Source organism: Tachypleus tridentatus, chromosome 7 (assembly GCF_004210375.1).
Source record: "Tachypleus tridentatus isolate NWPU-2018 chromosome 7, ASM421037v1, whole genome shotgun sequence".
Lineage (NCBI taxonomy): Eukaryota > Metazoa > Arthropoda > Merostomata > Xiphosura > Limulidae > Tachypleus > Tachypleus tridentatus.
In genome coordinates, this window is record NC_134831.1 from 82601099 (window position 1) to 82626415 (window position 25317).

At 31.4% G+C, this 25317-nt stretch overlaps 1 long non-coding RNA gene and 1 pseudogene across 2 annotated transcripts; both read right to left on the reverse strand.

Annotated features, from left to right (window-relative positions):
• Window positions 1-334: 334 nt before the first annotated feature.
• Window positions 335-22829, reverse strand: LOC143257709 (exportin-7-A-like; annotated as a pseudogene). The gene is made up of 8 exons (XR_013031984.1): window positions 22683-22829; window positions 20665-20758; window positions 13948-14116; window positions 9347-9421; window positions 7382-7531; window positions 3421-3511; window positions 1604-1750; window positions 335-451 (listed from the first exon to the last, which is right to left on the reverse strand). The product of XR_013031984.1 is annotated as an exportin-7-A-like (transcript).
• On the reverse strand, window positions 3514-7271 carry LOC143258045 (uncharacterized). The gene is made up of 3 exons (XR_013032112.1): window positions 7135-7271; window positions 4080-4280; window positions 3514-3539 (listed from the first exon to the last, which is right to left on the reverse strand). It is a non-coding gene; the product is annotated as an uncharacterized LOC143258045 (long non-coding RNA).
• Window positions 22830-25317: the final 2488 nt, after the last annotated feature.

Consider the following 25317-nt stretch of genomic DNA (forward strand, 5'->3'; position numbering starts at 1 on the left):
CAAATACCAATCCCTGAAATTCAATACTACTTGCCTGTTGAGTTAGTCTATTACATTAGGCATTTAATAATAAATACTAAGTATAAATTTATATCACTACCCTTCTTCACCAATATACAGTAAGACAATATGCCGTTATTCAAACCTCTATTACACCATTAAGTTGATTCTTGAACTCAAATACATGTCATTAAATCACCACAAAAAAGCACATATCAGAATTCCTATAAAATTAAACTAAAAAATAATTTTAGTGTAATTGAATATAATACCAAAATTACCTTACAACAGCTGTTACACACTCCAACCTGAGGTAATGTAAGCATGGGTAACTTCAGGTGTGTGTCTCCAACAGGTGGGGCTCAGAAGCCTTGACATAGGGAACAGATGCCACCATTCGTTGCCATAAGCTCAGCAAGTAGTGGACACTATTTGGAGCATACTGCCACATCTAACATTTGTTGGAAAGGGGGGGGGGGAAAGAGATTGGGAGCTCAACATTATTGATTAGTAAAATATTAATCTTAAAACAACAACAACAAAAAGAATCTGTATAAAGTAACAAATAATTCATATTTTAACACTTAATTCTTTGTATACAGGCTTAATCATTTTGATTGAAGTTGTAATAACTATGTATCCAGGAAAATACACATATTATAACTCTAAATGTACTAAATGGATCTTTACAATCTTTTAGCTAATATTAAATATCTGTAGTACAAAAAAATATGAATATTTAACAATGTTTATAATAAAAATGTCCTTGAACTTGTGAACTTTTCATCAGTACAGTACAAGTGAAATGATTTTCATACTAAGAACAATAGTTCTCCTCGACCTTAAAAGTTTTCATGCTTCACTTACATAACTTCTAGAACCTACTAAATGAGTATCATAAATTTTTCAGTAAAACATAACAATAATATAGATATCTAGTCTCCAAGCTTCTTGTTTTATTAAGATATAAAAAAAAGTCAAATCCATAAAAGCTGTCTGGCCATAATAGATGACTCTGGTACACAATGAGATTAAGAGTAGCTATAAAACAATAAAAGCAAATGAAAAGAAGAGATGAAAAGTCTATTAGCTTTAGATATAAGAATAAATACTGTCTAGTTGTCTACTGCAATATGTAGGCATTCCAGTAAGGAAAAATGAGAAAAATTAATATTTTTTTTCAGTTTTTTATTTTACTTTACATTGCTGATTTTACGACATTTAGTATTAGAGTAAGAAAATATAAGAAAAACCTTTAGGATGTTCAAGAGGTTATACAAATAAAATATAAAAATTGCAAGACAAATTCAGCACAGTGTTTGATAATTCAGAAACAATCATTTTGTTAAAGTCCTTTATTAAAAAATGAATTTGTTTTGAAAAATTTAACAAAAGTTTGCAAATTTCACAGAAATATACTTGGTGCACACACAATTATAATATGGATAGTTTTGTGATTACACGATGGTTATAAGACCAGTCAAAATGTTTAGTTTGATTTCAAAGAGTCAAAGGATTATAATATCACAGTTTGTTTCACCTATCACATAAATTTAATTAAGTTTTTCTGAAATCAAATGCTGAAAAAAAATAAACTACTTACTTGAAGACTTGTAACAGTAAATGTAGCAATAAGGGCTATGGTTTCTCTGTAGTTTTCTGCCTTGACTAGTTCACCCAACTGGTAGTTTGACTTCAGTCTGGCCAACAGCCTACAAAACTCATGGTAGTTTCCAGGATCTGATAAGCCCTGTTAAAAGTAAGAAAATATTTAATAATTTGAATATATTCCTTTTAAGCAATGAGAAAATTGGCTTTTGGTAATGTAGTATTGTCTTAAGTATTTTTGCATCTGTTTAATAATGTTAACTCTAGTGAGTTCTCATAACAAAATAACCCACAAGTATTCAAAGAGCAGATCTTAACTCTTTTAGCAAAGGCTCAGTCTATATGACCAACCATGTGACCTCTCTGTACTGTTTAAATTCTTTTCAGATTTAAAATTTCTGACTTTTAATACAAAGTATATTTTCACAAAATTTGGTAGTACTTCATTTAACAAGTCTTTAACTTACACTTCAGTGGAGTATTTTTAAAATAAGGATTGTCCATTAATATACCAAGTATTTGTTTTGAATAGTAATATTCATGTTAAAATTAAAAAAAAGTTTTCTTTATTTCAAAAAATTTAAACTTTGTAGTCCATAAGACTTATTAAATACATTTCAACCTTTTCTCAATGAAACGTGACAGTTTATCTGTTATTTTCTCTACCCTAACTCAAAAATGAAACCACATTAATTTATCCTAAGTGGCTCTAAGTTTGTGACAGTATACATCTATTTATATTTTATTGCCCTTTGACCTGTGACTAGCTACTGTCCCTACTATTATAAACTGTAAATCACTCGGGACACATGAAGCTACACTATTGAATTACATAACCCATGAGTTACTACAACTAGTATAAGCAACTTGCATGCATGCCTCATAAAATATATTTATTTTATTATTACTTATTTTACTTAATCTAATCTCAACTAACCTAAAAATATCCTTATTTTTACATTTTAGTTGCTTTTATAATTATATATATAGAATATGAAATAGTTATCCAACCTTCTTTTTCTCTCTCTTGGCTGTCAAAGAGAGTTCACCCAATTTTTGATTTTATTCAAAGTACTGCAATTAGTAATTTGTAATTAATTAAGTAATACTCCAAACAATACAGACTAATAACATGTAAAAAGCAGACAAATTCCCTTACGTCTAAATAATGTTCTTTCTTCCTAACACTGTGACAAAGAGTCACTGCAAATTCATTCAAGCTGGTAATTAACTTTTTCACAGGAATGGTGCCTGTATTCTAAGTGAAACTGACATTTAACAGTTCAGAACATGGTATTATACAACAGGTCATTTGATAGATAAAAACCTTGAGTTTATGCTGGTTACAGGTAGTATATTGTTCAATGTAAGAGTGAACTATTAACAAAGTATAGAAGAGAGGATGTAAAAGGGGATCTGATTTTCTATTTGATAGCTCTATAACCAAAGTTAAAGACCATAATAAATGAGGTTTATCTGAGCAATGATGAATTTATATCGAGCAATTTATGTTTAATTTTATACTTTTTTGATGGGTGGTGAATAAAATAGGGATGATGATGACATGCTGAGGGAAAATGTGTCACATGTGTCGTGTCACATTAAGGAAAATTCAGGATTTTTTAAATATTGCCTTTAGAACTAAGAACTTAAATCTTATATAATATTAAAATATGGATTACTAGCTAAGATTTTATGCTATTCTAATTGGTATAACATTTACAAAAAGTAGTTTAATAAATCTTTGAATGTAAGACACTAAAACCTTATATAATGTGCAGTAAAGGACACCTGAGGCAAAAGGTTTAATACCTGAGGATTTTCCAGAATGTTCTTGACACCACTAACAAGCTGCGACAGAAACTTTGCTCTCTCAGCATTGTTGAACAATGACCGAACCGAACTGCAATTTGTACCAAACAAGACAGTGCCTAAAGAAGAGTGTGCACTTATTATTTTTCTTTAAAAACATCAAATCATGATCATGTTTATGTCAATGAAAAACACAGACTTTCAAAAATACACACAGATAAGGAAAACAAACAATTACTTCCTGCATATGATAAGAAATTCATAATAAAATGGATAAAAAAATTACACCCAGAAGAACAATTTTGCAAATTATCTTCTAACAATATTAACTCTAAAAGGTAATAAAGTAAATTTTAGGTAAAAATTTCACATCAAAGGTATGCATGTTTAAAGGCCCAATGTTAGAGTTTTCAAACTGTAAAATCTGTCATGTGAACAACATGGTTTTGTGATATTACAAATGCACCAGTTTTAATTTAAAGACATCTTTCTCAGAATGCATTGATAAAATACATAACAGTGCACTGATGAAAGTATTGTTACCAAAACTGTAAAAGTCTAAATTCCAGGAAGACAAAGCCCATAAAACATTCCACAGTTCATAAAAACAGAATATTTTTCTTTCTTGACTGAGATGTGCAAACTAAGCATCTAATTACCATATGTGACAGGAGAGTTGGTAGGGAATGGTAGAGGTCAAAAAACAACTGTAGTGTGTTAAAATCCAGAAAAGCAGGTCGCCAACTGGTTGGAATTTGCACTGTACAGAGATCATCTGAAGATTCATCAGGTGAGGTTCCAATAAAGTCAAATGAAAGACAATTGAAAGCCAACTGCAACAGCTGATTCATCAGTGCATGCTAATAATAGAAATAGTAAACTACCATATACATTTTGCAAAATAACTTTACCAAGTTCAAATACTTATTACAATTAGAATAATTTTGCAATAACAGTTAAACTCACAAATAATTTGAAAACAGTAAGGATATATAAATGATTATGACATGAAAGTGTAACATTTCATGAGCTTGGAACTAATGTTCAAATGTTTTATGTAACATTTACAACCCTTTTTTTTTGCACAAAGTTTTTAATCCACAAAATGGTGTTAAAACATTCAATACTTCTATTACAACATTAGTATTCAGCTATTGTTGTATATCTGCACTTTTCATATATATTTGAATATAAAGCCACAGTTACCCAAGACTTTATTTTAAACTTTGAAACAAATTAAGTCAATTTCATTTCAAGAAGATAACAGAGACAAACATGAGAAAATAAGCAATGGAAATCATATCTAACTGAATATTCAAAGATAGGCATCAGCTGAAATTAAATGTTTCATTTACACAGGCAATCTGATGACGATGACATTTTGATCAAATCATATCTAACTGAGTATTCAGATATAGGCATCAGCTGAAATTAAATGTTTTATTTACACAGGCAATCTGACGACGACATTTTGATCAAATCATATCCAACTGAATATTCAGAGATAGGGCATCAGCTGAAATTAAATGTTTTATTTACACAGGCAATCTGATGACGATGACATTTTGATCAAATCATATCCAACTGAATATTCAGAGATAGGGCATCAGTTGAAATTAAATGTTTTATTTACACAGGCAATCTGATGAGGATGACATTTTGATCAAATCATATCTAACTGAATATTCAGAGATAGGGCATCAGCTGAAATTAAATGTTTTATTTACACAGGCAATCTGATGACGATGACATTTTGATCAAATCATATCTAACTGAATATTCAGAGATAGGGCATCAGCTGAAATTAAATGTTTCATTTACACAGGCAATCTGATGAGATGACATTTTGATCAAATCATATCTAACTGAATATTAGGGAGATGGGGCATCAGCTGAAATTAAATGTTTCATTTACACAGGCAATCTGATGTGATGACATTTTGATCAAATCATATCTAACTGAATATTCAAAGATAGGGCATCAGCTGAAATTAAATGTTTTATTTACACAGGCAATCTGATGAGGATGACATTTTGATCAAATCATATCTAACTGAATATTCAGAGATAGGGCATCAGCTGAAATTAAATGTTTTATTTACACAGGCAATCTGATGACGCATGACATTTTGATCAAATCATATCTAACTGAATATTCAGAATGGGCATCAGTTGAAATTAAATGTTTTATTTACACAGGCAATCTGATGACGATTTTGATCAAATCATATCTAACTGAATATTCAGAGATAGGGCATCAGCTGAAATTAAATGTTTCATTTACACAGGCAATCTGATGGCGATGACATTTTGATCAAATCATATCTAACTGAATATTCAAAGATAGGGCATCAGCTGAAATTAAATGTTTCATTTACACAGGCAATCTGATGAGGGATGACATTTTGATCAAATCATATCCAACTGAATATTCAAAGGAAGGGCATCAGCTGAAATTAAATGTTTCATTTACACAGGCAATCTGATGAGGGATGACATTTTGATCAAATCATATCCAACTGAATATTCAAAGATAGGGCATCAGCTGAAATTAAATGTTTCATTTACACAGGCAATCTGATGAGGATGACATTTTGATCAAATCATATCTAACTGAATATTCAAAGATAGGGCATCAGCTGAAATTAAATGTTTCATTTACACAGGCAATCTGATGAGGATGACATTTTGATCAAATCATATCCAACTGAATATTCAAAGATAGGGCATCAGCTGAAATTAAATGTTTCATTTACACAGGCAATCTGATGAGCGATGACATTTTGATCAAATCATATCTAACTGAATATTCAAAGATAGGGCATCAGCTGAAATTAAATGTTTCATTTACACAGGCAATCTGATGACGATGACATTTTGATCAAATCATATCTAACTGAGTATTCAGAGATAGGGCATCAGCTGAAATTAAATGTTTCATTTACACAGGCAATCTGATGAGCGATGACATTTTGATCAAATCATATCTAACTGAATATTCAAAGATAGGGCATCAGCTGAAATTAAATGTTTCATTTACACAGGCAATCTGATGATGATGACATTTTGATCAAATCATATCTAACTGAGTATTCAGAGATAGGGCATCAGCTGAAATTAAAGGTTTTATTTACACAGGCAATCTGATGACGATGACATTTTGATCAAATCATATCCAACTGAATATTTCAGAGATAGGGCATCAGTTGAAATTAAATGTTTTATTTACACAGGCAATCTGATGAGAATGACATTTTGATCAAATCAATAGCTCCTTGAAGCTATAACAATGAAACACTAACACTGAGGAGAAATCTGAAATCTTGAGATAAGGTTTACATGAGATGCTGAGTTAGATAAGATATGATTTGGATCGTTTCACAATCCAGGTTATACCTAGTATCTACTATGTGGAAAAGATCCACTATGAGAAGGATCTAGAACTAATTATTGGAGAAATGATAAAATCTATGTTTACTTGAGAAAGTTAGAAAGCCATAGAATTGATTGATAATTCTGGTGAAAACATACATTATGAACACCAGAACTGAGAAGGTTAATATATGGTGTTGTAAGCCAAAATTAATCTTTACAGATTTAATACAACTACTTTTAAGAGTGTGTAGCTTCAGCAAAGCCAAAATTGGCTATCTTGCTAAGTTCACCAAGAGGAATCGAGTTCATGATTTCAGCATTGTAATTCTGAAAACTTACCACTGCACCACCATAAAAAAGTACTTTTAAGAATCTTTCTTTTCCACAGTTAATGCACAATGCACACTCGACTCCTTTTTAATTAAGGTTTTTCTCTGTTTTATTCAACCATATTACAGAATAATTTTCCTGTGCTGAAAGGAAAAGAACACAGTGATTAATATCAGGTAATTTCTCAGTTTACCTTCAACAATTTAGATTTCATATTAATAAAGATAACAACTTTAAGAATTTGATGCTTACTTACTTGCACTCATCCTTAAATGTTGTTGACTTCCATGTTTCCAAAGCTCGTCTCAACAGATCACAGGCTAATTGGAAAATTTCATAAAGTTGACTATCACCGAAAAGATGAAGCAATTTTACGCTGTTTGGTTAAAGATCTGTTTGCCTCTGCCTATTGAATGAAAAACATAAATCATTTTAATTTAAATTATCAAACCACACTTTTTTGTTTTATAGTTTATACTTAGAAATTAAAAAATATTTTGATAACTACACACAGAATGGAATCTGATCAAGTAAATCTATTTTTTCAAAAATATATATAGGATAATAAAACTTTGGAAAGTAGGGTAGATATATCTTATGTTTATATCCATGACATGGCAAAACCAAATCTTCTGGGCAAAAAACCCTTTTTTAGTCCAACCAGGCACACAATGGCAAGTCCCTTTCTTATCTCATAACACACCTAAATACATTTTATACAATGCTTTTTTTTTGTCATTTATAGAAACATATTAAGTTAAGGAGGACCATGATTATATAAACTTTGTAAAAACAAACAAACAAAGATAACTGTTTTTTACCAATAGCAGTTTTCAACAATATCTTAATTATTTTTACTTAGTCTTTGCTGGCAATCAGATTAGTTCTTATGTTAGTGTGAATAATTAAACTGGCCAATCAGATTAACTTTTATTTAAGTGTGAATTATTTATAATCCAATAAAATATATATGTTGGTAAAAAAATATTATTAGCAAGATGCAAACTCACAAACATTATAAAATCTCAATTTTCTTGATTATTACACAAATAAGAACAATTATTGATTTAATAAAGAAATATGTGAATACTTCACTTTTCAGTAGTGAATATATTTAAGTCCTTAAACTTACATGATATACTATTTGGAATTTGAAAGACAAGGCATTAATTTTTAACCTCTTTTTTTTATACCCATATGATTAATGTATCTATATAATTCAGGATCAAATACAAAATGCCATTAAATCCTGGCAAAGAATGCAAAATTTCAAGTGTTTTTAAAAAGCTATTCCACAACTGAAACTATCTCTCTTGACTTGGCATGTAGCGAAAAGCATGTAATAGTTAATTAATATCCTACCAGATCAAGCTACTTACTTAGATGAAAATAAAAACATAGTAATGAGTATGTCTAATTAAATATATATTTCTTATGTATCAGAGAATGGTATAGGTATTAACACTTTTATTGATAAGGAGAGAACAACATTTCGACCTTCCTAGGTCATCTTCAGGTTAACCTTTCTTAATCTGAAGATGACCGAAAGTTAAAACATTGTTCTATCCTTATCAATAAAAGTCAATATCCATACCAGCTATTCTGAAATACATTTTTATTTCAAGTAGGTTTCTTGTGGTCAAGAAATATTTTTCTTATGTTCTTACAAGAATGTTTGTTCAACATAGGAATTAGGTTGGTCCAAAATACTTATATTAAGTTAGCAACGCAAAACAATTTCTGTAATAAAGTGTATGACAATGAAATTAAAAATAATGAAATTAGGTACCTTACATATTTTAACCAATACTGCTACTGAAAGCAACAACTAGAAAGTAATAGGAGTACCCTCCATTTTCTATTCACATGGTAATATTACAGGTCAATAAGCACTAGAAAGTAATAGAGTACCCTCCATTTTCTATTCACATGGTAATATTACAGGTCAATAAGCACTAGAAAGTAATAGGAGTACCCTCCATTTTCTATTCACATGGTAATATTATAGGTCAATAAGCACTAGAAAGTAATAGGAGTACCCTCCATTTTCTATTCACATGGTAATATTATAGGTCAATAAGCACAAGTTATTCTAATTGGTACAAAAACATTTCTACTTTTTGTTTTTATACATTTTTTTATTGTTCAATTAAAGTAAAACAAATTTGTGAATTCATGTGTGTCTATCAAATAGCATGATTTATCATCAGAGTCAACTCACCTCACTTATTTGATTGATTTCACATGTCAACTGTGAAAGAAGCTGGACCCCAATGACACAGTATTCTACTGAACCCTGGAACAAGTGAAATCAACATCTTACTATGTACAGCAGACTTTAGACAGATAATCATTTTATTCATGTATTCATTCTCAACAGCTTCAGTTTTATTAATGATCTCATTTTTGATGTTCTGTAAAGTTTGAAATGTTTCTTCTTTAATCAAATTTTATACTATTTTCTGAATATAGAAGACAATGTCTCTGAATTTGGAACAGGGTTCTGTTTTAAATTTTAACACTTTATCTACACCAGGCCAAAAGATATATTGAACAAAACTTTATTAATATGATAACTGGTTTTATAAATAAAATTTTCATAGCATTTATATGTTTTCAGCATAAATAAAAACGCAAATACCGTAGTTTTGTATTTATGATACAATACTGAAGTGTTAACACTAACAGATGAATGAAAACAAGAAAAATATTCTGCAAAAATGGAATTTTAGAAAAATCATGTTGCACAAAAATACAATTAAAACTGAATTATTTATGAAAAAGTTATTTTAAACATATAATACTAAAGTACTGGCTATAATTTATCAAGAAATAAATAAAAAGGGTACAAGGTTACATTTCAGCAATTAACTTGACATCATTGACTACTTATTAGTATTGACTACATCAACTAGTTTCATATAAAATAATACATCAATCCTCTATATGGACCAGGTCATTTTGACCAACCTTACAACCACATTGTAACCACCATGTAGCTGTGAAATTATACATACTAGCACTTTAAATGCAATAACTTTATCTTAACAACATTTTGCAAGCTTTTAATAAACAGTATTGGACCTTTTTCACCTTTTTCAGTGCAAATTATCAAGTTATATTCATAATTTAATTAAACACCTTTGTTATCAGCGTGCATGAATGAAATATACATTACAATGTATGTTGTGATTTGAATATTTATGTTTTATGTCCTGTATTCTGAAAATAACCTTTAAAAAATTACTTAACTCCTCAGAAGTATTGTCACGTGATAACAAAATTCTCTAACTTTGGCATTCCATATCTTGAATAATATAATGCCAGGTGTGAAGATGTACATCTAGACAATCACGATGTCTATGTAACCTACTGACATGCACATTTCAAAGTTTTCTGGATGACTGCAATTGAAACAACTAAAATTCTGTCAACCTCTGATTGGTGCCATGGTTACTTTCAATACATTTTTTGAGCTTTAAAGCCTACATGTAGAGGTTATGTAAGCATGCATATAATTATTAGAAAGAGCTTATTTTACACTATAATTGAACAATAGTTACTTTAAAACTGATGCACAGTTTTCATCATGAGGAAGACATAACTGCCTGGAGTATTGTTAGTTGCTTGATTGATGATATCACTTGTGATTGTTTCATACCTAAATATATTATAGTTAGAGACAGTTAAATTATATTTAGGTTTTACTTTTATATTTTAGTCGATTATGCATTATTTATGATTTAAAATGCATAATTAAAAGATTTTTAAAGCATACGTCACACTTTGCATTAGTTCTCAAGGATAAAGATTTTGTGCAAGGGTAAGATAATTTTGCCAAATGCTTGTTAATCTCTGCTGAATTATAATACAAAAATCTATTAAGACTTTAAATTTTTATGTAAAACATAACATGCAATTTAATCTATTCATGGTGTTGAGAGGGTTTAGTGGCTTTTTAATAAGCTGTTTATACTAGAAAATCTCTACTGTGAACAATCAAACTAAGGCTAAATATACACTTACAAACACCAAACAAAATAACTGTATATGTAATCTTGTAAAGGAAAAGCTACTCTTTCTGTTGGTTACAAATAATAAAATAGCAATGTCAGATAGTATTGTTAAAATGTTTTTGAAAGACAGAATGAGACAGGAGGAATTTATCATATTGGTTTGTCTGTTTTATATACTTTTGTAAATAGAGATTAGATCTTTAAGCTTATAATCTGGTTTATCAATATCTACAGTACACGTTTCCATTAAGTTGAAAATTAAAAACAAATATGTAAAGGTAAGAAGAAAGTCTAAGATAGGTAATCTGGAGATACATCACACAATCAGAGGAGGGATGAGATTTTAACCCTTTCATGATAGGTCATGAGGTAAAGATCATGTCATCTCATTTGTTGACTTGCATTCAAAATTTTATTGAACTATTATTTTACAAATTTATTTCAATAAGTTTGGAATCAAATTGAAGATTATAACTCAAACTTTAATGTTACACATGAGTTAATTTCTTCATTTAAAAGAAAATATTAAATGAACACATCTAAATATAGATTTTACCGAGTCATGTGGTATGTCGAATGTAGCACTGTTTAATATTAGATGTTTGTGATGTCTAGTTTCATAGAAATTAGAAACTCAAATTACTAATATTAACAAGCTAGAACATAAAATAAAACCTCATTTCTTTTCATTTTGCTGAGATATGATTTATGTACTGAATCAAACAGTGGTCCCATTCACCTCTTTCTATTTTTTGTTATGGGCCTTTATACACACTTACTTCAATATATGACATGGGAATAATCAATCAGCAGCTTATAATGTCACCCTAGTGGTTTTTACTTTCAAACCAAGATTCCAAGGTAGGTAGGTTGTGTTTTTAGTCTGCTCAAAGTTAAATATTTTTTTTAAACCTAATTACTTCTTAGTTATTATGCTTAATCAAATTTCAGTAGAATTATATGATATCAGTATAGTTATTTATTATTTTTGGTTATTGAAATGTATATATGAAACCTAAAAAAACATTGTTTGATATCCTCCACATGTCTAATCTTAAAGGTTTAGCACTTATGTCCAGCAGCAACCAAGTTCAATGATCATAGCTAGAAGAGATAACTGTTTGCTTTACTTTTAATTAATTGTTCTATATTTTAAGAAAAATAAGTTTCATAATTTTACTTCAAAACAGTAACAATCTATATATATATATAATGTATAATAAAATAAATGTGACTGTATATTACAAAATACTAGTCCACTAAAACACAGCCAAGACAAAGAAGATTGAAGGTCAGTTTTGTAATATTGGATATATAACATGAGTGTATGTGCACTGTGTCAATGCAAGTTATGTAATATTAGCTAAGCATGATTGAAGGGTCAATATAATAAATATATAACATTATAAGATGTAAGCTACTTATACTAAGCATTTCTATTTTTTGTTATAATATGTAGTCCTCCTAGCAAGAAAAAAACAACAACAATTTTTTATGATGGTTACAAGGTTGATCAAGTAACGGGCCCCACACAATTAAGATATAGAAAATAATATAAAATATAAAGTCATACTGAAAACAAATGTTTGAAATGTATTAAGTAGGTCTTGAGAGATTATGAAAATATTTAAGATTCTGGGGATGAAGAATAGTTTTTTTAATCATAACATAAAATCATTTTGCACTCAGACTAGTAATGAAACAGACTCAATATTTTCACAAATATTTAGAAAAATATTTTATGAAAAAATATATTATTTTTGTGTACAAAATATTGTAATTTTTACTAAAAGTCTTCCAAATTTTGTGAAGATACACATGCTGTATTAACAGTTATGGTGCAAATACTTAACATGTACAAATGTGTAGACAAACTTGTGTATATCATACCCAGCCTATTGTGAAAAGTTAAATATTTTCTTTTGAAACTAAGAAGCTAAAACTTAGATAATATAAAAAAGTTGATTTATAAACTATATTTTAATGTCAAGCTTACTGATATACATTGATAATAAAAAAGTTTAATCAAATTTTGAATGTAACAACATAAAGTTGTGACATGTACATTTTCTATGCATAGGGTTATTACAAAAATAATTATAGAAATTAGTGTTTCCAATTTTTTACACCAGAGTAATAAAAAACCTACCATTATGATTTATTATTAATTCAGGCTGTTCAACTTAATTGATGTGTGTCATGAATCTCCAACATAATAAATTATTCAGAATTACATTTGCTTGTGGTTAAGTACAAAGCTATCAACTGGGTTGTATGTGCTCTGCTTATTGCAGGTATATAAACCAGAGTTGTAGCATTAAAAGTTTTTAGCCAACTTACATGTGAAATATCAATTAGTTTATTGTAATTTATTAATATTATCAATTAGCAAATTCAAGTGACTGACCACCCAGCCCTACACAAAATAAAATTAATTAAATAAGCAAATACAAAAACCTTATATTTAGTTTTATTTAAAAGTATTTTCATTCTAATTTTTGAAAATGTCTTTTATTTCTTCATAAGATACTTAGAAGTCATCACAAAATGTTGCTTCTTTACAATTTACTTAGTTTTTAGTAAACATAGAATGGACTGATAAAAATTATAAATAGAAACATTTTAAATTAATTTTGTTTACAAAAAAAAAGTCCATTTTAGTGATATTTTTAACATTTTCAAATTGTAAGTGAAGTAACTATCTGAATAAACTGTAAAAAAATTTGTATAAAATGACTATACAAACAGTACACACAGCCACATACATCATTAACACAAACATACAAATACAAACTATTAAACATACCTGCAAAAAACCCTGAACTTGGTTAATAATATTTCGAAACACAAATTCTTCTTTATCTGATTCAAACCAACCTAACTTTATTATTTTAGAAAAGAGTTGCACTAATGCTTGCATCAATGAGCTTGAAAGTTTTGGTCGTGGTAAGCTAAGTAACGTAAGATGTAATTTCCTGGGAGAAAAAGAAATTCAAATTGTATATACCTGATCATCACACTAGGTAAAGGTATTCATCAAGAATTTAACACTACAAAGAAATTAAAGAGCTATACACAAATCAGGATTATTATCATTATAAACAGAAACTTAAACCACGAAGCCCAGCCCTCTATTCATAATAAACTACTGAATGTACAATGTTAGCAATTGTTACTTGGAAGATTGCCCATATTACTAGATTGCAGGCTACAGTTTTTACATATGTACCTATTTTTTTAAAACTTAACACACTAAAAATCCCCAAATTATCTTGTATCTTCATGTAAATAATTCTGAATGAAATTTTTTTTGTAATTTTATATTTACTAATAAAGCTGAGACAATTAACTTGACTAATTTAACTGATTAAATATAAGCAATTATTATATTTTTTATGTCTATACAATAACTAATACCGTATTTTCCTCCTAATAAGCCGAATTTCTGGCCCTAAATTTTGGACCTGATTTTTGGGGGTCGGCTTATTGGCCGATCACTCTTCTCGAAATTTCTTCTTCTTAGGAAATGTTTTGTTTTGAAAATTACCATAGGCGGTAATTTTGTCCCATCAGCAAAGCACGCCAAGACTACAGTGAAATGTTGTTTCTGGAATTTCATTGGTTACCTAATTACAGTGAGTGGAGCCAATAACGAATGACATATTGATTCCATCTCTGTCTCAATGGACACGTTCTGCTTTACTACAGAACGCCAATGATCACACACAACATGCATGCTGACGCTGAAGCGAGACTAAGAAATCATTTTGAAGAAACTTTTCACTTCTTAAAATGGCTTCGCTTATTAGGCGGTAATAAGCAAAACCCTCATTTTCAGAGCTGAAAATTGGCCTCGCTTATTCGATTTGGCTTATTAACCGGAAAATACGGTAAATCATAACTATATGATTAAATAAATGAAGGCCACTAAAATAATAATCAAAATTGCTGTTTCCAATTACAGTAGAACACTTCTAAAGCAGCCACCTATGGGACTGAGACAAACTGGCCTTATTAGAGGAGGCCACTGTACATAATTAGGGATTATGTAAACAAAAAAAGGAACTGTGACTGAATGCTTTCAAGGGGTTACTGAATCTGAGGAGTGGCCTCTTAGAGGGGTTCCACTTTATTTCTATTATCTAAGTAATAAAAATACTACCATTATGATTTCTCATTATTTCTGATAAAAGCAAAGTTGTTCAGTTTAATGAATTTCTGTCATGACTCAACTGAACAAAGTTTTTTATTTAATGATACTTCCAGTTATTACAATCATTCAAATCAAATTATTTAATTGATTAAAGATCCAAACAACTGTTTATAAAATTCAACTTATCACCTGCTCTAATTATTAAGCTTACATTAGTCGTTCAACTTTTAAGCACATAACATAACAGGTGTTAATGAAAAATAATTTCTATTGCACTTAAAGAATTTCATTATTAGGTATTGGTATTTAGCAAAATTTATATTCAATGTAATCTCACACACAAACACAAAAACAACTCATTTCTAGGTAGACTGTTTTATCAGGTAGCAAAACCATTCGTGTATACTGGGAAATGATATAAAATTTTGGCTGAATTTGCTAGGTTATTGAATAAACATTTCTGGAAAAGAAAATTTGGTTCATATTTATTAATACAAGTTTTAATGATTTCAACATCACTTTTAGCTTATTAAATTTAATGTTAATTTTTATACAGAAATATCACTTTATTTATTTATATACTTTGAATGAATTAAACAGTGAAGCAACAACAGATTTTAGTCTTACTTAATTAAACACTCAAACCTTTAACTGGCACGTGTTTTAATCAAAGTTTACCAAATGTTCATGTCTATCGATATTAACTGAAGGTTACAACTGGAGTCTTACATGTAATATTACAAATTTTCATAATTGGCAATATAATTCATGTATAAATACAAAAGATATAATTTTCGAAATGAAAATATATTTCTGATAGGTCCTTCCCTTAAGCTCACAAGAGTAGCTTTCCTTGTTTTGTGTTGCCCTCTATTTGTGAACTTTCTGAATGCATGCTACAGCTTTCAACCCTACTTCTGTTGGAATCCAAAGTTCCAACACATCTCTTAGGTAAATCAAATCATTATGGGTCACTTCTCCGCCAATAGCATAGCAATACTATCATGTGACTCTCTCTATGCACCACCACTGAACTATCACTTCAATATTTGGCAGAAAATATAAGCACCAGAAACATGTGGGAAGGAAGAGTAAGAAGTACCTATCTGAAATAAATTCTCATTTAGGAAAATTATAGCTTCAGTCTGTATACCCCCTTCCCTCACCCCCTGCTCATAAGATTACCTTGAATCCCATAATGAATTGAAGGAGGGAACCCAGTGTGAGGGAAGCACAGACATATCCCCTTGAAGCATCTGAAAGACACTCCTGAATTAAGAGGAACAGATTAAAAGACCTAAAGAAGGGCACCACATTATATCTAAGCCAGGTATCTCTGCCATAATTAGGGATAAGGTGGAGTAGACCAGGCTTGGTAGAACAAGAAAAAAAGCATATCTGCATGTGAGAGAATGGTGTAACAATGAGACATAAAACAAATAGAATCACTCAATCCCATAATGGAAGATGGGTGCAGTGTCAAAAGGCGAGTGTGATTAGGGCACAACGGATATCACTCATCTAGCCAACTACATTCAAAATTTCACTTGCTGTGTACTGACATCCTCAAAAGGGTAGGATGAAGACCTACAATAACTTCACCCCAAGTCATAAAGTCCACATGAAATCTATCTTAAGACTTCAGAAACACACATAGTAGCTTAATTCCAGAGAACTAAGAATGGGCCATCCTTAATCTGAAGGAAGGCCACCATAAGCACTTGACTCCTTCAACCGTGAATAAGCCCAAAATGACTCAAGTTGTCAACAACCTTATAATGAGGAAAATTTCAATAAGAAGCAGAAACATGCCACAAAGACCTCCTGTGACCCACTACACAGAAGAGCAAACAAGAGGGAAGATGGACAACCTAAAAGCTGTATGAAGACTTATGTGATTGGTTCACTCAATTACCAAAACTTCTCTTGCTGAGTACTAACATCCACGTGAGAGTAGGAGAAGAGCAGCCAATCAGAGTGGTGAACTGCATGTAGGCATCTCAACTGTAGGAAAAACCACCCATTCAGAAACTCTTATTCCCTTCTACACCAGCAGAACATCATTGCCCTACTCTGAACTGAATGGCTATAGATATGTTTGTGGAACTGATCCAGTAGCTTGTCTCCATGGTCAACCACTCCAGCAGTTTGTAACTGGTAAGTGGCAAGGAGTCCTGTATTCCAGTGCAACAAGGAAGGGGGGGGGTGCATTTGGGAGTCTGGAGAGACTGCAACACCCAAGACAATGCAATAGGTGACCATAAACCCTATTTTGAAAAGCAGACCCCTGATTCATTCAGCTGAGGCATGACATGGATGGGTAGTAATCCCCTTCTGCTCTACCCATGTTGCTCATGGGTGGTGCAGTCTGGTACAGGCATATTATGATACAAGTATCATGAAGAATTTATACTTGAGTGAATTTGTAAAATAACCCCATTTTAAGGGTGACTATATCCAGCCATGAAAATATGTGAACATGGCCTGTAGTGCAGATTTGATGGAAATATGTCTGTAAATGGCTAAGTGAAACACATTCAGATGGCAGACAGAATACCTGGTCAGGCACCAGAGTGAGATCCAAAGTGAATCTCAAGCAGACCCCTGAAAGAAAAGAAAGCATTAGCAAATACTCATCTCATGTCACAAGTATGCTAAAGTTAAGAGAAGAGACACAAGTAATAGGCATACCCTGAGGAAGCAAAAACAGTGATGTGGTGTAGGTAGTGGGAAATGAATGTCTGAAAAGTCTTCAACATGGCCTGTACTAAAATTTCTGACAGTAGCCTACAAAAATGAAAGGCAAGGGAAAGGGGAAGGTGATGCGAGAAAAACAAGAAAGAAGTCACACGAGGTAGAAGACAAGAAGGAATAAGCCACCTGAATTAAACAGTAAACCCAAGTGGCTAGGTTAACTGGGGAAAAAATCATGGGAAAAGGAAGATTGCAAAGTGATAAACAGGTAAGAATTAGGATCCCCGAAGGAAGCTGAGCATAGTAATATAACAATGGAGAGCAGAGACAGGGCAGATGAGTCCATCCAGATCAGGAGAATGGCAGAACTGAAAAATTGAAGATAGACAGACAGAAGAAAAAAGATATAGGAATGGTACAAAGACCTGGTAATGTTGAGGATGAAATTAGCCAAACTACAATAGTCCTAGTTTGGGAGGAGGAAAATTACACTACCAAAGAGAGAAGAAACAGTAAATGCAGAAAAAGGGGCAAACAGAGGTAGAGTGAGTGCAGAAAGGACAAAAGTAACATTCCAGACACCTTGGTTGCCTGATGAAGCTTGAAAGAACAGATCAACATGGTAAAAACAGAGGAAGCAAGGACTTTGCAGAATTGGAAAAAAAAACAGAAGGTATGGAATAATACCGCTCTAAACCCAAAAATCAAAATGACCAATGAACTCCTTTCAAAGAGTCCTATAAGACACTTGAAGATACAGGTAACTGGTAAGTGAGAAGCCCAGAAATCCAAAGTCAATACTCAAAAAAAAAAAATGCCTAACTTATATGAATGGATGGCCAAAGAAGGGCAAATGTAACAGGCTAAATATGAAGCTACTATGCAAGAGAAACCAGAATATCTAGCCATGGACCTGACAAAAATAACGTGAGATGATGGAGGATAGACAGCAAGAGATGGCAGTCTCCTGATGATGGAGGATAGACAGCAAGAGATGGCATGCTGGTGACTAGTTTGATGTAGCAGTTTGGTAAGAAAGAGAAGGATCCCTGCAGTTGAAGCAACTAAGGGAACTAAGGTTTAGTAGCTAGAAAGGAGTCACCAGAATGACCATGCAAGGAGAATGGATGAAGAAGATTCGAAAAGAAGAAAATGGATAGGAGGACAAACATGAAGGAAGCAATGAGACCAATCAAGGCTGAAGGCATCAACAGCCAAGAGTGAAAGAAAGGGAACTGTGGACTAAAACCAAGATAACTGGGATTGAGGCCAATGACAAAGGCATCCATAGGGGGCAAACCCAGATATAAACAGAACTGAGCAATGAGTCCAAGAGAATATTGCAATGCAGCTCATAAAAGAATGAAAGAGAAGTGAACCCCATGCATAGGACCACAGGTAAAGACAACACTGCTGCTGAAAGTGGAAGAAAAGTTGGGTAAATGTTCACAGAAACCCTACAGGATTCCCATGAAAAACCTCAAAAAGAGAGGCCAATGCTGAAAGACAGGACAGAGGTAGGATGAATAGGAAAGTGTTGGGATCCATCCACTCCAATAAGTAAAGTGAACTCACAAATGACCTGAAAACTGCAGAAGACTGGTATTTTAATGTCATCACCAAACAGGATTGCAAAAGCACAGAATGAATCTGAATAGCAGGGAATGTAGAAACAAAATTACAAGAGCAAGAAATAAAACACCACATACGTGCAATGTTAGATCAAGGAAAAAACCAACAAGAACTGAACTGAACCGAAGGTGTATGAAGACACAGTGAATTCAGCAGGGGTGGGGATCAAAATTATTATAATCAGCATTTGCCTGCAAAATGTTTGAAAAGTACAGGAAGAATATGGACACAAACATATGAAATCCCCCAATGGGTCACACCTACACCTGTGGCAGGAACATGCACCAAAAGTGGTAACAGAAACTTCAGAATTCATGTATGATATGAAACCAGCAAAAATTGTACCGAAAACGAGTAAATCAAAAGCTTTTGAAGAAAGGTGAAATAAAGTTGAACAAAGAGGCTTTGAATTAAGTTAATGGGAATGAAAGTAAAAAAAGTTAAATAACGTCTAGAGAAATAACTGTTTAAAAGATAGATGTCTGCACTCGAGAACTGCCAAATGAGAACCCAGTGGTGGTGCACAGAATCACATTCATCAAATGATAGTAGTCAGTGATGTCGAGAAAACCCACTTGTAGAGAAAATATATATGCAAAAACGGCTCGTTTGGGTTGAGAAAATATTTTACGTAGAAGAGCGAACAACGTTTTTTCAGTCAAAAAAGGTTGAAACGTTGTTCGCTCTTTTACATAAAATATTTTCTCAACTCAAACAAGCCGTTTTTGCATATATAAATGACAGTAGTGTTCTCCTATTGGTGGAGAGGTGATGCATAGTGACTTGCATGACGAGATACGTGTTGGAATTTGATTCCAACAGAGGGAGGGTTGAAGGTTTATGGCATACATTCAGAAAAAGTTTGCAAATAGAGGGCAGCACAAAATGAGAAAAGTTAATCTTGTGGGAAAAGGGAGAGTACCCTATTGGAAAATGTATTGGTATCCTTTATCAGTTTAAATTAAAATTGTCAGTATGCACATACAGTCATTCTCCATAAAAAAAAATATATATATATTATGGATTTAAGAAAAGCACACTAACTGATCTCTAGTCTTTGTTGAAGAGTAAGAGAACATGGTGTCCTAGACACCATTTTGGTCAATGTTGTGGCTGCTAGAAGCTGTGCATATGATGACTGAAAAAAAAAGAAAAAAGAAACTTGATTATACTTTTACAGTAGTTTTGTATAACACAATATTAACAAAACATTATGATTTATTCTATGTAAGTGAAAACCACATTTAATATTTAACATAAAACCAACAGTTTAGGCCAATGTGAAAAGTATATGTGAAATAAGATATAAATTTCACCAAAGCTTTCCTTCAGTACAACTTCTTTTCATGTACTTATTAAGAAGTCAACAAACAAGAATGTTATTACAGTACATGAAGCAAACAAGACTTACAGCATGCTTTCCATATAAGGTATACCCTGTTCTTTCTTTAATGTTATCTTTATTGAAATATAGGTTAGAAGGTGCATTTTTTATTAAACTTCTATTACAGAGATTGTTTTATAATGTTAGTTGAGTTTAGGACTAACTAAAAGCTCCTAAATTGGGTGAAACTTGCAAGGTGTTATAAAGTTTCGAGCCAAACATATTGCTAACATCAACAATACCCAACTGATGAATCAATGTATTCTAATATTTATAAGTAAATAAACATGGTATATTTAGTGGTCTTTATTCACAAACAGATTGATATTTTAATAATGATCTAGATAGGCAGCTTGTTGAAGTCAAATGTCAATGTACATCCAATATGTTAAATACTGTATGCAATAAAAATTATGATAAAGCATATACCATTTCAGTTAAAAATACATGACAGATAGGCTTTATTAAAAGTAAACAGACAGGTAATTTCTAAAATGATTCCACTGAATTATTGTCAAGTGTTGGTGAAATGAACTTTCAGTTGATGCCACTTTAGAATTTTGTATTTCATACATGTTCTCTGGGCATACTGAGTTTAATTTTAGAGAAATTAAGCTAAAAAAGCATGGTTTTAACTGAAATTTCTTTTTCTGAGTTTTTCTATTTCTTAAAGTTTTTTTTTAATTTTTCACTTCTACACTTAAGCCATTGATTGATTCCACTTACTACCTGTTAACTGCAATGAAGTGATTTTACTTTTTCTACTAAATGCAGTAATCATGTAGCATTAAAGATAAAAGAATTACCGATGTTGCAAAAATGTCTAATCAGAACCAGAAAGGCATAAATATTCATATGGCTTCCAAAAAAATTCACAGTTTAATTCTGGTATTAACACATGAAATTTATCAAGTTTTTTAAACCCTTAAAGGGTTAAGTCACCAGGGAAAACATTTGAAGTTAAAAGAACAGCTCAAAACATTTTGAATCTCAAAGATAAGACATTAGGGAAGGTTTATCAAAATCTGGGCACCAGGTAGACATGGAAAAAGAAACAAGTGATTTAATGTGTGAGAATTTTTAGTGAATTTTTTTCATTGGAAAAAAAAAGGACTTTCTTTTATACAATATTTGTAATATATTTAAATATTAGAAAACAGAGTGGTAAAGCAACTGAATTTGCAATAAGTATTGTCAAAGTTAATGTAATTCTACAAAGACTTTTAGATTTCTGATTGTCAAATAATAAACATGGTTATCCATTGCCAAGACAGGGTTGAGATGGTAAGTACTGTTTCCATGGGCTTTAATACTTCTATATTGCATAGAAAAGACTGCATGATGGATTTAACTTCAAAGTATTTTAAACATAATATTTCACAATAAAAGCACAATTTAAAAATGTCACAAATTTTCTTGAGCTAAACTACTGCTATGACACCCAGGATTAATGGATGGCCCCTAAATTTTGGAGATATTTGGCAATCCATGCTTATTGCATCTTGAGTGTTTCATTTCAAGATGCTATTATAATTAATCATGCAAAGGATGAAATGTTTTGTTGGCTTTTCAAAGCGGAGAAATAAGAGTTGTCTCATAATAAATTATAATAATAAATCAATTATAGCAACATAAGTTACCTTCAAACTAGCCTGAAACTGTTAAAACATAGACTTACTTCTCCTCTTTCTAATAGCAGTTGACATTTTGTCAAACAATCAGGAGAGTTTGTAAAAGTCAAAAGTGCCTTTTCAGCTTCATTTCTTTGGGTTGCTCCAGTTGCTTCATACAGTTGCTTACACAGAAGCTCCAACTGGGCCAGCTCCTGTTAAATCATAATGTTTATAATCTATTAACACCATTATTTTCATTGTAATCTTAATGTGGTTTCTTCAATATGAAATACTGTAATATCAGTGACACCTATAAAGATCATAAATTTAAAATCAACATGAAAAACCATATCTTAATCAATTTCTAGTTTATACACAAATTGAAAAATACCAAGCACTTCAATCCAGCTAAAATTTTAAAGGGCATCACTGAATGCAATATGTGTTGGGTGATTTTACTCAACCAAGTAGAAATTTCAATGGGAAAAGATTAAATATACAAGTTAATAATAGAAAATTTCTATCCATGCTTAAAAAATGCATTTAAGACACTGTGGATAAATTACCCAAAAAAGCTTGAATACTGATGAAATAAAGCTAAGAATACTTTAAAAAGTGTTTCTACAACTAATATACTAGAAAGTGCTTAAGATACAAAGAGAAAGAATTAAACACAAATCCATACTTTGCTCATTTAAGACCTTTCAAACTGAACCTTACAACATAAGAGTTCATGTGAAGGTTTTTAGTATCAACCCAAATATGCTTAATTTTCTCTTTTATTAACTACAGTATAAAAATTTCTTATTAGAGCTTTAGTCACTACTAAGAACAAGTGCCATATGTGTAAAATTAGTATAGTGGATGGAATCATTTTGTTACAACCAAACATGTGATAAAAAAAGGAAACCAATAAATGTTTACAAAAACCATCTGATAAAGTAAGCAGCAAGAGATTTTTTAAAAAAACTACATAAAGTGTAAGGAACTTGTGAGTTTAGTGACTAGGTTATGGCAAGTTTTCTTCTGTTTTTATGAGAAAAGATGTTGGCAAAAAATTATTATAACAAACCTAAGGAAAAAACTGCAACTGATCTGAATCATATAGGTATTAATCCTTTGGTGGTAAAATGAAAGGCTGTAAAATCAAACACACATAAAACATTTGTACCAGACAATGCTTTCCCTAGGGTTTCTTAAGTCAATAGACAGTGAACAAATAACTGGGGATGAGAAAGTTGCTGACGTTACTCTATTTTATGTGGAAGAAGGAAATGGTGTAAATATGACATATTTAAAACTTTCAGAAAGCTTCTGATAAAGTGCCACAAAAAAAGATTAGCTCAAAATATCATATCAGTCATAAAAGTAGATAAATCAATTAACTGGACTGTAGGTGGCTGGGTAAGAAAAGACAAAAGTTGTTAGTAAAAGCATCCAGTCAAACTGAACCCTTGTTAGTAGTGGAGTCCCTCAGAGGTCAGTTCTTAAGTCTTTGTATTTCTTATTTACATTAAAGGCTTCTTACACAGGCATAATTAGTAAGTTACTAAAGTTCATAGACAATGTGAAGTTATTTAATGTTTGCAGTTATATTAGAATGTTGATGTAGTACAGAATGGCTTGGATAAATAAGTTATGACAAACACCTGGCAAATTTCCTTTAAGTACAGAAATGGCAAAGTAATGGATCTGAGAGATCATAATTGGGATCCCAAATTTAAAGTATATGGAAACCCACTCACAAGTTTAACTGATGAAAAGGATCCTGGTGAACAAATCAATCAAGCCGTTGCTCTGTTGTAAGTAGTAATGGTCATAGAATGTTACAATATATTTATAAATACACTAATTACACATCAAAAAAAGGTTTGGTTTGTTTTGAATTTCATGCAAAGCTACACGATGGCTATCTGCACTAACCCTCCCTAATTTAGTAGTGTAAGACTAGAGGGAAGACAGATAGTCATCACCACCCACTGCCAACTTCTCTGTTATGTGCATATTTGGAATTATCAAAAACAGTATTAATTGGAAACCCTAATTTTTTATTAGCCTGTAATTTTCATGAATATTAATCAATTATTTTGTGTAGCAATAATCAATGTTTATATGCAATCCATTATATTGAGTAATCAAGTTAACTGCCCAACTCTAGCTACCGGAATGATTCTGAAAATGAAAAGATTAATATCTCTATCTGCCTTCTGAGAAATGAAGAGTAGGAAATTATCTTAACTCGGTCTAGAAAATCATATATAATGGATTGTTAGGATAAAGGCTTTGGAATTTTTGCCAGCTTCTTACAAAAACAAGTTTACAAGTTGAATATAGCAGGCTGGACTCCAGTTGAGACACTTCTATTTTTCTAACAGGCTGGTTGGCTTATGGAATGTAATGCCACCAACAGTAATAGCGACTGGCATTTTACAATTTTAATGGGAGAATAAATGTTTTCTTGATAAATAAGAAAAAAGGTAATTTCAATTTCCATCTTATCAGTGCTGCATGTACAAGCACAGTCTTGAAGGTTGGATAGTTTTATGTTCTCCCACGAACATAAGACTACACTTCCGAAGCAAATGGTTTATGTCAATATTACAAAAAACGCAGGACGTAGTTGTAATACTACTATTAATACAAAATTCCTTAATATGGTCTCAGAATACAAAGGCACTTATGACCTATAGCAGTGAGTCT